This window comes from Schistocerca americana, chromosome X (assembly GCF_021461395.2).
Source record: "Schistocerca americana isolate TAMUIC-IGC-003095 chromosome X, iqSchAmer2.1, whole genome shotgun sequence".
Taxonomy (NCBI): domain Eukaryota; kingdom Metazoa; phylum Arthropoda; class Insecta; order Orthoptera; family Acrididae; genus Schistocerca; species Schistocerca americana.
In genome coordinates, this window is record NC_060130.1 from 223494050 (window position 1) to 223505532 (window position 11483).

Genomic DNA, 11483 nt, shown 5'->3' on the forward strand with positions numbered 1-11483 from the left:
TTGGCCGTCGAATGGCGCTAGCTGCGCAGCATTTGCGCACCGCCGCCGTCAGTGTCAGCCAGTTTGCCGTGGCATACGGAGCTCCATCGCAGTCTTTAACACTGGTAGCATGCCGCGACAGCGTGGACGTGAACCGTATGTGCAGTTGACGGACTTTGAGCGAGGGCGTATAGTGGGCATGCGGGAGGCCGGGTGGACGTACCGCCGAATTGCTCAACACGTGGGGCGTGAGGTCTCCACAGTACATCGATGTTGTCGCCAGTGGTCGGCGGAAGGTGCACGTGCCCGTCGACCTGGGACCGGACCGCAGCGACGCACGGATGCACGCCAAGACCGTAGGATCCTACGCAGTGTCGTAGGGGACCGCACCGCCACTTCCCAGCAAATTAGGGACACTGTTGCTCCTGGGGTATCGGCGAGGACCATTCGCAACCGTCTCCATGAAGCTGGGCTACGGTCCCGCACACCGTTAGGCCGTCTTCCGCTCACGCCCCAACATCGTGCAGCCCGCCTCCAGTGGTGTCGCGACAGGCGTGAATGGAGGGACGAATGGAGACGTGTCGTCTTCAGCGATGAGAGTCGCTTCTGCCTTGGTGCCAATGATGGTCGTATGCGTGTTTGGCGCCGTGCAGGTGAGCGCCACAACCAGGACTGCATACGACCGAGGCACACAGGGCCAACACCCGGCATCATGGTGTGGGGAGCGATCTCCTACACTGGCCGTACACCACTGGTGATCGTCGAGGGGACACTGAATAGTGCACGGTACATCCAAACCGTCATCGAACCCATCGATCTACCATTCCTAGACCGGCAAGGGAACTTGCTGTTCCAACAGGACAATGCACGTCCGCATGTATCCCGTGCCACCCAACGTGCTCTAGAAGGTGTAAGTCAACTACCTTGGCCAGCAAGATCTCCGGATCTGTCCCCCATTGAGCATGTTTGGGACTGGATGAAGCGTCGTCTCACGCGGTCTGCACGTCCAGCACGAACGCTGGTCCAACTGAGGCGCCAGGTGGAAATGGCATGGCAAGCCGTTCCACAGGACTACATCCAGCATCTCTACGATCGTCTCCATGGGAGAATAGCAGCCTGCATTGCTGCGAAAGGTGGATATACACTGTACTAGTGCCGACATTGTGCATGCTCTGTTGCCTGTGTCTATGTGCCTGTGGTTCTGCCAGTGTGATCATGTGATGTATCTGACCCCAGGAATGTGTCAATAAAGTTTCCCCTTCCTGGGACAATGAATTCACGGTGTTCGTATTTCAATTTCCAGGAGTGTACAACTGAGTTGTGTTCCTCAGAGGTTGCCCGCTAACGCCTATCCCACCTCAGCAGCCATGCATCCCATCAGCGCGCAGCACACCTTGAGACGGAGGGGCTTTAATAGAGGTTTATTTTGTGCTGTCAAGGCAAGATCATTGTTCCCTGAGGCACACAACGCCCCACTGCCGCGCCGCAGGGTGGTCGCTGAAGCATGCACAGAGCTTACGGTGACATGGGACTGGTGGCTACCAGCTCCAGCTCAGGAACCCCGGTGTCACCAAGCCCTTACCCAGAAAATAAATGCTGAGCCCCTGAGGCGATAACCCTTCCGGCTACTACTGCATTAGCAACACACCGATACTGTTACTCCTGTGAAAGGCTATTGGGATTCACTTTACTTGATACTAAAATTCTGTTTTGATGATAAAATTACAGACAGTAGCGCAGTTTAACAGGTAATGTACCAGTGATTTGACGTGAACTACACAGGAGGATTGTTAATATGTTTAGGCAACAACTGGCTCTCTATAACACTTGCTACCTGTAAACTACAGCAGGAAGCTAATGATCATTATAAGTAAATGATTATTAATGGTGGAGCACTACTAACTTGGACAAGGGGTTCCTTTGTGAGTTACTACCATTGAAATAGTTTACAAGCAGTTGTATCTTTTGTACTAATTATTATTTGTATTCTCAACGAGAATTCTCTTCCTTTTGCTATTTAGCTCTGATGGGACATGAGCTACCTGAATCTAGTTTAGTTTGAATATTTGTAGCTATTTGTTTACTATAGCACACACAAGATATAAGAAGAAAATTGTACATCTTGATTACTGTGATTTCAATTCTTTTACAAACATTACTTTCGAAGTTATATCCATAGACTAATTACAGTTACATAAACCATCATAAATAATGTCACACTAAAGAGCATGATCATACAGAAGTCACATTAAGTAAAACAAACAAAGAAGTTAGATGAGACAAGTATAGGTATCATCGATTATTGTGTTGCAAAGTGGTCTGACGCCGAACTGAGATTCAAAAGTGCGAGGACTATGTCTTTACTTCTCCCTGAGAGGTGCTGTAGCATGTAATAATGGATTGTATCATGGCCAGTGGATATGTCACGTGAAGCAGACATTGCAGAATCTAGCTCCCACGTGGAAAAGGGGCAGTTGTACTCTTCATCAGAGGCAGAACGGAAGATCCAACTGCTCATCTTAGCAGCCACTCTCTGGCGCCAGAAAACTGGATCCAAATGGGCAGTGACGGTAACGGTGGCATAGTCTGGGAAATGTCTGACGGACTGGACTGGAGACTTCCAGTCTCCATTACAGTAGCAACAGGGCACCGCCCTTATCTCCCAGAAATCCTCCTCATCGCCTCCTACACAACTACACCTTTTAGTGGAACGGTTTATCGTGGACAGGAACTGTTGCCAAGATCTCTTCTTGCTTTCAGTAACGATTTGGCGGCATTTCACCCTCGCTACCCGAAGAGCTGCGAGTTTCTCTCCAGTTTTCTGGCATTTGAACTGACAGAGCTGCTCACCTGGACTGGACTGCTACGTCGCATTCGTTGCTCCACCGAGGGACAGCTAGGATTTTCAGCAGGCTTGAAGACAGTGGAACAGATGCTTCAGCGGTGTGATAGACATATGGGTAATATGATCCACCTATCCCTGGACACTGTGACAGTGTTAAAACACGGTGAGTTGACTGAAAAGCGTCCAGTCTGCCTGACAAAGCAGCCATGAGTTAAAAGATGTAGTTCCTCGACATGTGTCCTTAACCTATTCAGGGTCCACTGCAGCATGGTGGTCATTTTAATGGTGATGTTTTACTCTGTCTTTCCCCTTCTCGTTCTGCCGTGGTGGTGACACTGCAGTAAGGGGAGAGGGTGGGGGGGGGGGGAGGGAGCAGTTGAGGGACTAGCTGATACCCTCAGACAAACTACGATGTACATACCAGTGATAGTATGGTCATTGTCAGATCCATCAGACGGGAACAAGGTTGCATGGTCTGATGGCTGCAGAGCAGATTACCTTGGCCATTTGGCCTTCGTCCACGTTTTGGATGTTGGGGACGGTGGTAAGGCCAATGTAACAGAAATGCTCTGCTTGATCTCTTCCATTGTCTCTCGTGACGGTTTGCTATCTAGGCTGACATTACATTAGGCGATTCAGTGGAGCAATTAACATACATGGGTGGGGGAATGCATTGAAAACCTTGTTTATGTGCTGTGTTGCCACAACATCCACACATAGCCAACTGTTACAACCCATAGTGATGTGACTGAAGCTTTGGCCTTGAAGAAGCACATTGCATTTTGACATAAGGGCCTACCTTGCGGTGGAGAATACCTGCTGCAATATCCTCGGGTGACTTTGTCAGACTGAATGTCAGGATAAATGATGCTGTCTTTAGAAACTCGCTATAAACCTTTTTCATAGCGTTCTGGATGTCAGTCATCATTGCACTTTTCCATTACTGTTGCAGCTCTTTTGTATCCATTCCATAATGCCCTGGAAACTTGAACACAATTTGATCTAGTGTGCAGCTCACTGTTGATAGAAATTTCTCCAAGTAACTTACCATTCAACAGATTCTGTACTTGGGGAGCCTTCATAGCCTCAAGCAGGGCAGAAAAAATCTGCAGCATATTGATAGATTTGAGTTGCTCTACAAGCCCCACGACAGCCTTATGAATGCAGAATACCTACAGTTTTTCGAAATAACAGTTCATACATTTAGTGACCATAAAAACGTTATGTACCACAGGAGCTGGTACGTTACTTTGATTACTGTCTGAAACAGTCAAAGATGGCCCAATTGGACTAGCCACCTAAGGCCTCTTAGGATTTTGGGTGTTAATGTTGCTCAAAGGTTGGTTGGTTGATCTGGATATTAAAGGGACTAAATTTTTCAGTCACAGAGGCCTCAGATTAAAACCATACCCTAAAGGAATACTACCACTTCAAATCCAGGGAAAGAACAAAATGTTTAAAACTATGTGTGGAACAACACAGAAGTAGAAAACAAAAGCGCCAAGCCAAAATTGAAAGCATTAAGCCAGCCGGAGTGGCCGAGCGGTTCTAGGCGCTACAGTCTGGAACCGAGCGACCGCTACGGTCGCAGGTTCGAATCCTGCCTCGGGCATGGATGTGTTTGATTTCCTTAGGTTAGTTAGGTTTAATTAGTCCTAAGTTCTAGGCGACTGATGATCTCAGAAGTTAAGTCACATAGTGCTCAGAGCCATTTGAAACACTTGATTTTTGAAAGCATTAACGAAAAGGAAGAAAAGCGGTAAAAGGTTTTAAAAAATAAAGCAGATGGCCTTGGCTGGCTAATTGTAAGAATAAAAAAGGATGAACCAGCCACTCTGCAACACACTACAATCCCCAGCCTAAATACATAGGCAAGAGAAACATGGATGATGAAAGGACGAACATCGGATTGAACATACATCACCAGAGGGAGCGAGGAAGATTTAAAATGCAGGCAGGATGATGGCCTGAAAGATGAGGGCAAGGCGCTCACTCTTAAACAGAATGACAAAAACCCATTACACAGAAAAAACTTAATAAAGTGTTAGCTGTTGAAGCATTGTCAACTGAAAGCGGTGGGAGCGCGTCAGGGAGATTAAAAGACCGCTGCAAGGCGGCTACGTTTGCGCAGTCCAACAAGATGTGGACAACTGTAAAGAGTGAACCAAGTGACACTGAAGCGTGTCCTCGCGACATAGGAGGTGGCTGTGAGTCAACTAAGTATGGCTGATGCGGAGCACACAAAGAACAATGGAGTCCTTGTGAAGGGCTCGCATGGAGGACCTCCATACATTTGACGTCTCCTTTACCACACGTAACGTTTTCATTAAACTCAGAGAGTGCCATTCTGTATTCCACAGCCCTAAAACCTTGCGGTATAATGCCCATCGATTATCAGAGTGCGGTATGCCGATCTCCAGACTCGGTTTACGAGTAGCCTCTTTGTCTAGCATATCGGCAAGTTCATTTCCTGGGATTCCGATGTGTCCTGGAGTCCACACGAAAACCATTGACTGTTCACTTTGTTCGAGGACATAAATAAGCTCATTGACGACCACTATCAAAGGATGGCCAGGATATCATTGGTCGAAAGCTTGTAAGGCGCTCAAGGAGCCTCTACAATTGCTCCCCAGCGCAGGAACGGATATGTCCAAGAGCGTCAGAGTTCTCTAGCATCTCTGCAGTGAAACCACTGCAGCTACCTGGCAAGGAGTGCTGTTCAGTTTGTCCTGCATGAACATAAGCGAACCCAACATGACCATCACCTATCGAGCTGTGTGATCTACCTCTAAACGCTGGGATGCATAAAGAATAGAGAGAAAGAGATGGCGGAGTGCTACAGGATGAACTGAGTCTTTTGGGACTTGTGATTGGTTCAAACGGGGCTGTGATCGAAGTATACACCATGTAGGTGTTCGTGAGGGGAGAAGGTAGAGAAGAGAAGGTAGAGGGAAAGACTCAAGTTCAGTGCGTAGGGACCGGACATGGACTGCAATAATTGTAATCCCCAATCTGGACCGCCATTGCGGGAGTTGAATTGCCATGTTAGGGAACAGCAGACAGTAATTCGGATGTTTAGGCAAGCTGCCAATGTGAGCAGTATAATTGGCAAGCAGTTGTTGTCGCCTGACGCATACTGAAGGAACCCCAGCTTCCACGAGTAGGCTGTTCACAGAGCTCATTCGGAAAGCTCCCATTACAAGTCGAGCTCCACAGTGGTGTACAGCGTCCGGAATCCACAATACGGAGGGCGATGCTGAACCACACGCCAGGCTCCCATAGTCTAAACACTACTGTACAAGGGTTTTGTACAGCTCTAACTATGTAGGGCGATTTGAACCCAGTCGTTGTGATGCAGGCAACGAAGAACGTTAACGTACTGCCAGCACTTTTGCTTACACCGACGAAGAAGAGGGAGCCAAGTTAATCAGGCGTCGAAAACCAGTCCTAAAACACGATAACAGTTCACTGCATTAAGGAGGTGGTCATCAAATTAAAGTTGTGGGCATGGTTGAACTGTACAACAGCGACAGACGTGCGTGGCGCACGTCTTGGTGGTTGAATACTGAAGGCCATGGGTAATGATTCATAGCTGCACCTTTCGTTTGGCTCCCTGCAGCCGACGTTCAGCCATATCAATAGCAGATAAGCAAAACGAAATACAGAAGTCATCAGTATTTAAGAAGGGTGACGCTGAGCACCCCACTGCTGCTGCGAGACCATTAAGGACCACTAAAAAGAGTGGGACGCTCAGTACAGAGTTTTGCGGGACCACATTGTCTTGGATATGGGGAGAGCTATGTAAAGCAACTACTCGAGCTCTGAATGTACGGAGCGACAAAAAGCTCCATATAAAAATCGGGAGTAAGCCCTGGACACTCGTGTAATGTAGCAAGGATGTGGTGTCTTTGGCTTTCGTCAGCTCAAAAAAGACGGCAATAAGATAACGACGGCGGGAAAAGGCCGTTTGGATGGCAGGCTCCTACTACCAAGTTGCCAGTGATGGAGTGACATTGGCGGAAAACGCCCTGGGAAGGAGGCAGAAGGCAGCGAGACTCAAGGATCCAACACAACTGCTGTCTCACCATACCTTCGAGCAACTTACACTGGCCGCAACGATTTCCGGCGACTGGCAATTCACTGTCTTCCACCGGGGGTTACCTTAGGAACAAGGGATTGCCGATTCAGCTACAGAAACAATGGTTGTAGTAATATTCTGGATAAACACATCGATGTTGCCATGCCATTGAGATCCAACGATGATAGTGGAGGTGAAAGCGCCCCACACAGTATTGGCAAGAGCCCATCTGGGCAAGTGTCCAGGTGGGTGACGCCGAGGGAGGGACAGGAAGAGCTGAAAGAGTCACTACCACACAGGTCGTCGTGAGCTCTCCTATGGACAGATGGCAGAAAGACAGTACTGCAAACTGAGCGTTCAATGGCTGTGTATGTGCCATGTGCCACACTAAAATGAGTGGGGGCACCTGTATTTAGAGGCCAGAGGTTCAGATGAGTTGGTAGATTCTCGATATCCTTTCCGTGACCACTAATCTTGGTTCCACCCCACAAAGGGTTATGGGCATGGAAATCATCCAAATGTAGTAAAGATGGGGAAGCTGAGATATTAGAGCAGCGAATACGTTTTGTTGTACTTCACCATCTGCAGGAAGGTAGGCATTGCCGATGCTAAATGCCTCCTTCTTCTCGCCCTGCCAGCCACTGCTTCTAGAGCTAAATTAATGGGCATGGGTTCGCTATAGACAGAGGTAAGGACATTTATATAATCTTCATATGACACCATGCTAGAATCATTGCGATATTTGTAATACCCACCATAACGACGACGAGTGGGGGCCCACATTGCTCGAAACCAGGTTTCCTAGAGGACAACACAGAAAGCAGGTGTAATGCTTAAGAGTTGTCATAACTCAGCCAGGTGGGGGAAAATCCACCGCAGTTCTACTGGAGGATAATGCTTTCTGTAGTCTACGAAGGGGCGAAGGAGGCAATTAAAGCTGGGGGTCACCTGCTACCGCCTGTTGAGGACTTGTGGTCTCTGTGTCCACTGGTTCTGAGACTCTGGTGAGATCTAGGTCTTTGGGGGACACTAGGATCTCCACTTCATCCACAGAACTGGAACTTGTCAGAAGCAGTGGTGTAGGGGCCACTGGAGTTTCTTTCTTCTTTATCATTTTCTTTTTCCTGTCCTCTCGCATCACTTTCGGTTTCTCTGGCTGGGAGGGCTTCTCTGAGTTTGTCTCAGGAACTGATAATGATTGTGAAGCCTTACAACCAGCAGCTTGTGGCTCCTTCGGCCATTGGCTGGTACCTGGCTCCACAGCAGCAGAAGCATTGGAATACCCTGTCCCAAAGGGCCCCTTCCTCGTCAGAGGAGTCGGAGGATACAGTTGCTTCTCTGGTCAAGGGGTATGGACAGATGTCCCTGATGGCTGGGGGAAGGGGGGCATTGCTCCTGAAGAAGACTTTAGGGGAGCAATAGGAGGAGGATTGCTCGCAACCATCAAGGCAGCAGGTGTAGTCTGGCGGCCCTGGGGGTCCACTTTTCGAGGCATAGCTGATGGGGATGTCATTTTCATAAAGGGCAATGTCGCCATAGCTGCAGCCTACAAGGAGGTCATGTATACAGGGTTAAGATGGTTGTATTTCTTTTCTGTCTCTGTGCATGCCAGCCTATCCAGGGTCTTATATTCCATTATTTTCCTCCATTTCTGGTAAATGGTGCAGTCTGTTGAACAGGAGGAATGGTGCTCTCTGCAGTTGATACGAATTTTATGGGGAGAATAAGGAGCATTCATGAGTGATGGACGACCACATCCCCGACATGTGGGGCTCACGTTATATCGGAAGCACATGTGCCCAAATTTCCAGAATTTGAAGCAACACATAGGGGTGGGGGGGAGAACATCGGGTTTAGCGTCACGTTGGTAGACCTTCACCTTCACCTTTTCAGGCAACGTATCACCCTCAAAGGCCAAGGTGAAGGCTCCAGTAGAAACCCTGTCTCCTATACACACGCTTGAGGAAGTGTACACCTCGTCACTGTAGGGCAGCGTGCAACTCGTCATTGGACTGCAGGAGGAGATCTCTATGGAATATAATCTCTGCACCATGTTTAACCTCTTTTGGTGGGGTGATGGAGACTGGGACATCACCCAGCTTGGCACAGGTGAGCAATGCACGCAGCTTGGCTGGAGATTCTGTTTTTATCAGGACTGACCCATTCCGCATTTTCGGTATTCCCGCCACTTCCCTAAACTTGTCCTCTAAGCACTCGACGAAAAGTAGGATTTCCCATCAGGCTCTGCACAAACTAAGTACTGAAGAGCGTATGCCCCTCGTTGATCTATAGCTCCATGTTCCTCCAACGGCATAGCCAAGGAAGGGAATGATTTGGGGTATATTTCACGTTACCTCTCTTAGAGACTGCTGGAGCCATTCGACCACCAGCATCAGCTTTATTGCAGGTCATCTTCCTCGATGCCACCCACTCCAATCAGGGGTCTCCCCACGGGTGCCACCCAGCCACAGCAAACGTCACATGGGGTGATGGCTGTTGCCAGGAGTCCAAATGCCCTAAGTAGATGGGCATCTACTCCTTGGTATACATGGAGAGTTTGCAGCTCAAGTATCAGCAGTGCAGTCCGTGTGTATCAGGGGGCTACCTGATGCCACCCATTCTGACAAGGGGCACTCTCCACAGGCGCCACTCAGCCTCGGCGTAGGCCACCTGGCCTCTGCCCGAGGCAGATCTGCATCTACTCCTTAGCAAATGTGGAGAGTTAATGGCGCAGGCATCAGAAGAGCAATCTCTCTGTAGTCAGGGGACTACAACCAAGAGGGTACATAGCGACCCCATCACAGTGGACTGGCTACTGTGCTGGATAGCAGGTGCAAACAAGACCATTATTGTCGTAGGAGGAGAAAATGACACCTCACAGTGGATGGAGGAAACGCACCTGAGAAGGTAACCTCGCCCAACAGGTGGAGAATGAGCGGAATTGCCGATCGTGATGATAAAGAATGCTAAAGGTCTCAGCACACGATGGACACGATGCACAACATAATAAGCCCTTCCCCAATTAGCTCGCTCTTCGGAAAACTTTTGAAGAATGGAGGTCAAACCCTATAGAGGACCATCACAGAAAAGTCGAAACGTTTGAGACTCCTTTCAGATGTCTCTTACGACAGGCAGGAATACCTGGAGCTTATTCTAACCCCCAGACCTATAGGGGTTGGTGTTTTGATCACAAGGCAAACGAGTGTAGGAATAAGAAGCAAAGTAAAGGAAAAAATCAACAAAAAACGTTAACGTAAATGAAGGCGTTCTGTCCATCGGAAGAAAGTCCCGGTGAATCAGAGTACTGCAGACGCTATGGGAGAGACGGATTGTTATTTGTTGGGCTTTGTAAATGTAAAGGATGTAAATTTATTGTCGATACTGCTGCTTTTATTGGTCTAGACCTCATGGGTAGTAGAGGACTAGACACTCCAAGGTACAGCTTATATTGAGAGGGAAACAATATATTGGTATCATTGGGGACAACACAGCTCGTTTTTAGGATTGAAACTATAGAGTTTCGTGCGCTTATACAAGTGTTGCCAACTGTGGGACAAGGGTATTCTGCGATTCTTGGACTTGATTTGCTGGACAGGAGTCATACGTGAATTAATCATTCACAGTGCGCAGTTGAAGTTGGCGGGAGCTTGTTTCCAATGGATCTAACAGCTGGAAATGTTTCAATATCATGAGGTACACCAACTGCTAAGGTGTCACCAACTGAACTGCATACACATACACTGAAGATGACTACGTATGACAAAATACCTTCAGGTACAGAGAAGTTGGACTGGGTATCTGTAGATGCCGATGTTGGTTAGTTTGGGGAGTAAAGGGACCAAACTACGGGATCATCTGTCCCTTGGGCATGGATGTGTGTGATGTCCTTAGGTTAGTTAGGTTTAATTAGTTCTAAATTCTAGACGACTGATGACGTCAGAAGTTTGAACCATGTGTCCCTTTTTCCACATTCAAACAAGTCTGGAGTTAAAAACAGTCCCAAAAGGAGGCGGGGAAGGTAAAAGGCGTAAAACTAACCTCGAAACACACTGAAAGACAAAACCAAAGGAAGGTTAAAAGTCCGCCGCAGAGCAGCTAAAATTGGGCACTCCAACAAGATGTGGACGACGGTAGTATGAGAGCCACAGTGACACTGAGGTGGGTACTCATGACGGAGGAGGTAACCATGTGTTTGCCGAGTATAGCTGATGAAGAGCCGGCAAAGGACAACGGAGTCCCTGTGAGTGATTCGCATGGTTGACTGCCACACATTCCTTGTCTCCTGGATAACACGTGATTTATTTGGTGTACTAAGGCAGCGCCGTTCAGTATCCCAGATCCTGAAAATTTTACGTCGTAAGACCGATCGGAGATCAGTCTCCATCAGGTCAATGTCCAGAGGTGGTTTACCAATAGCTTGATTATCCAACCTGTAATCAAGTTCATTGTCTGGCATCCCGACTTATCCTGGGGTCCTAATGAACGACACTGTACATCATCTGTTTTCAAGAGCATAGAGAGACTCCTGGATAGTGATTATCAAATGTTGGTGGGGGAAGCACTGCTCAAGAGCTTGTAGGT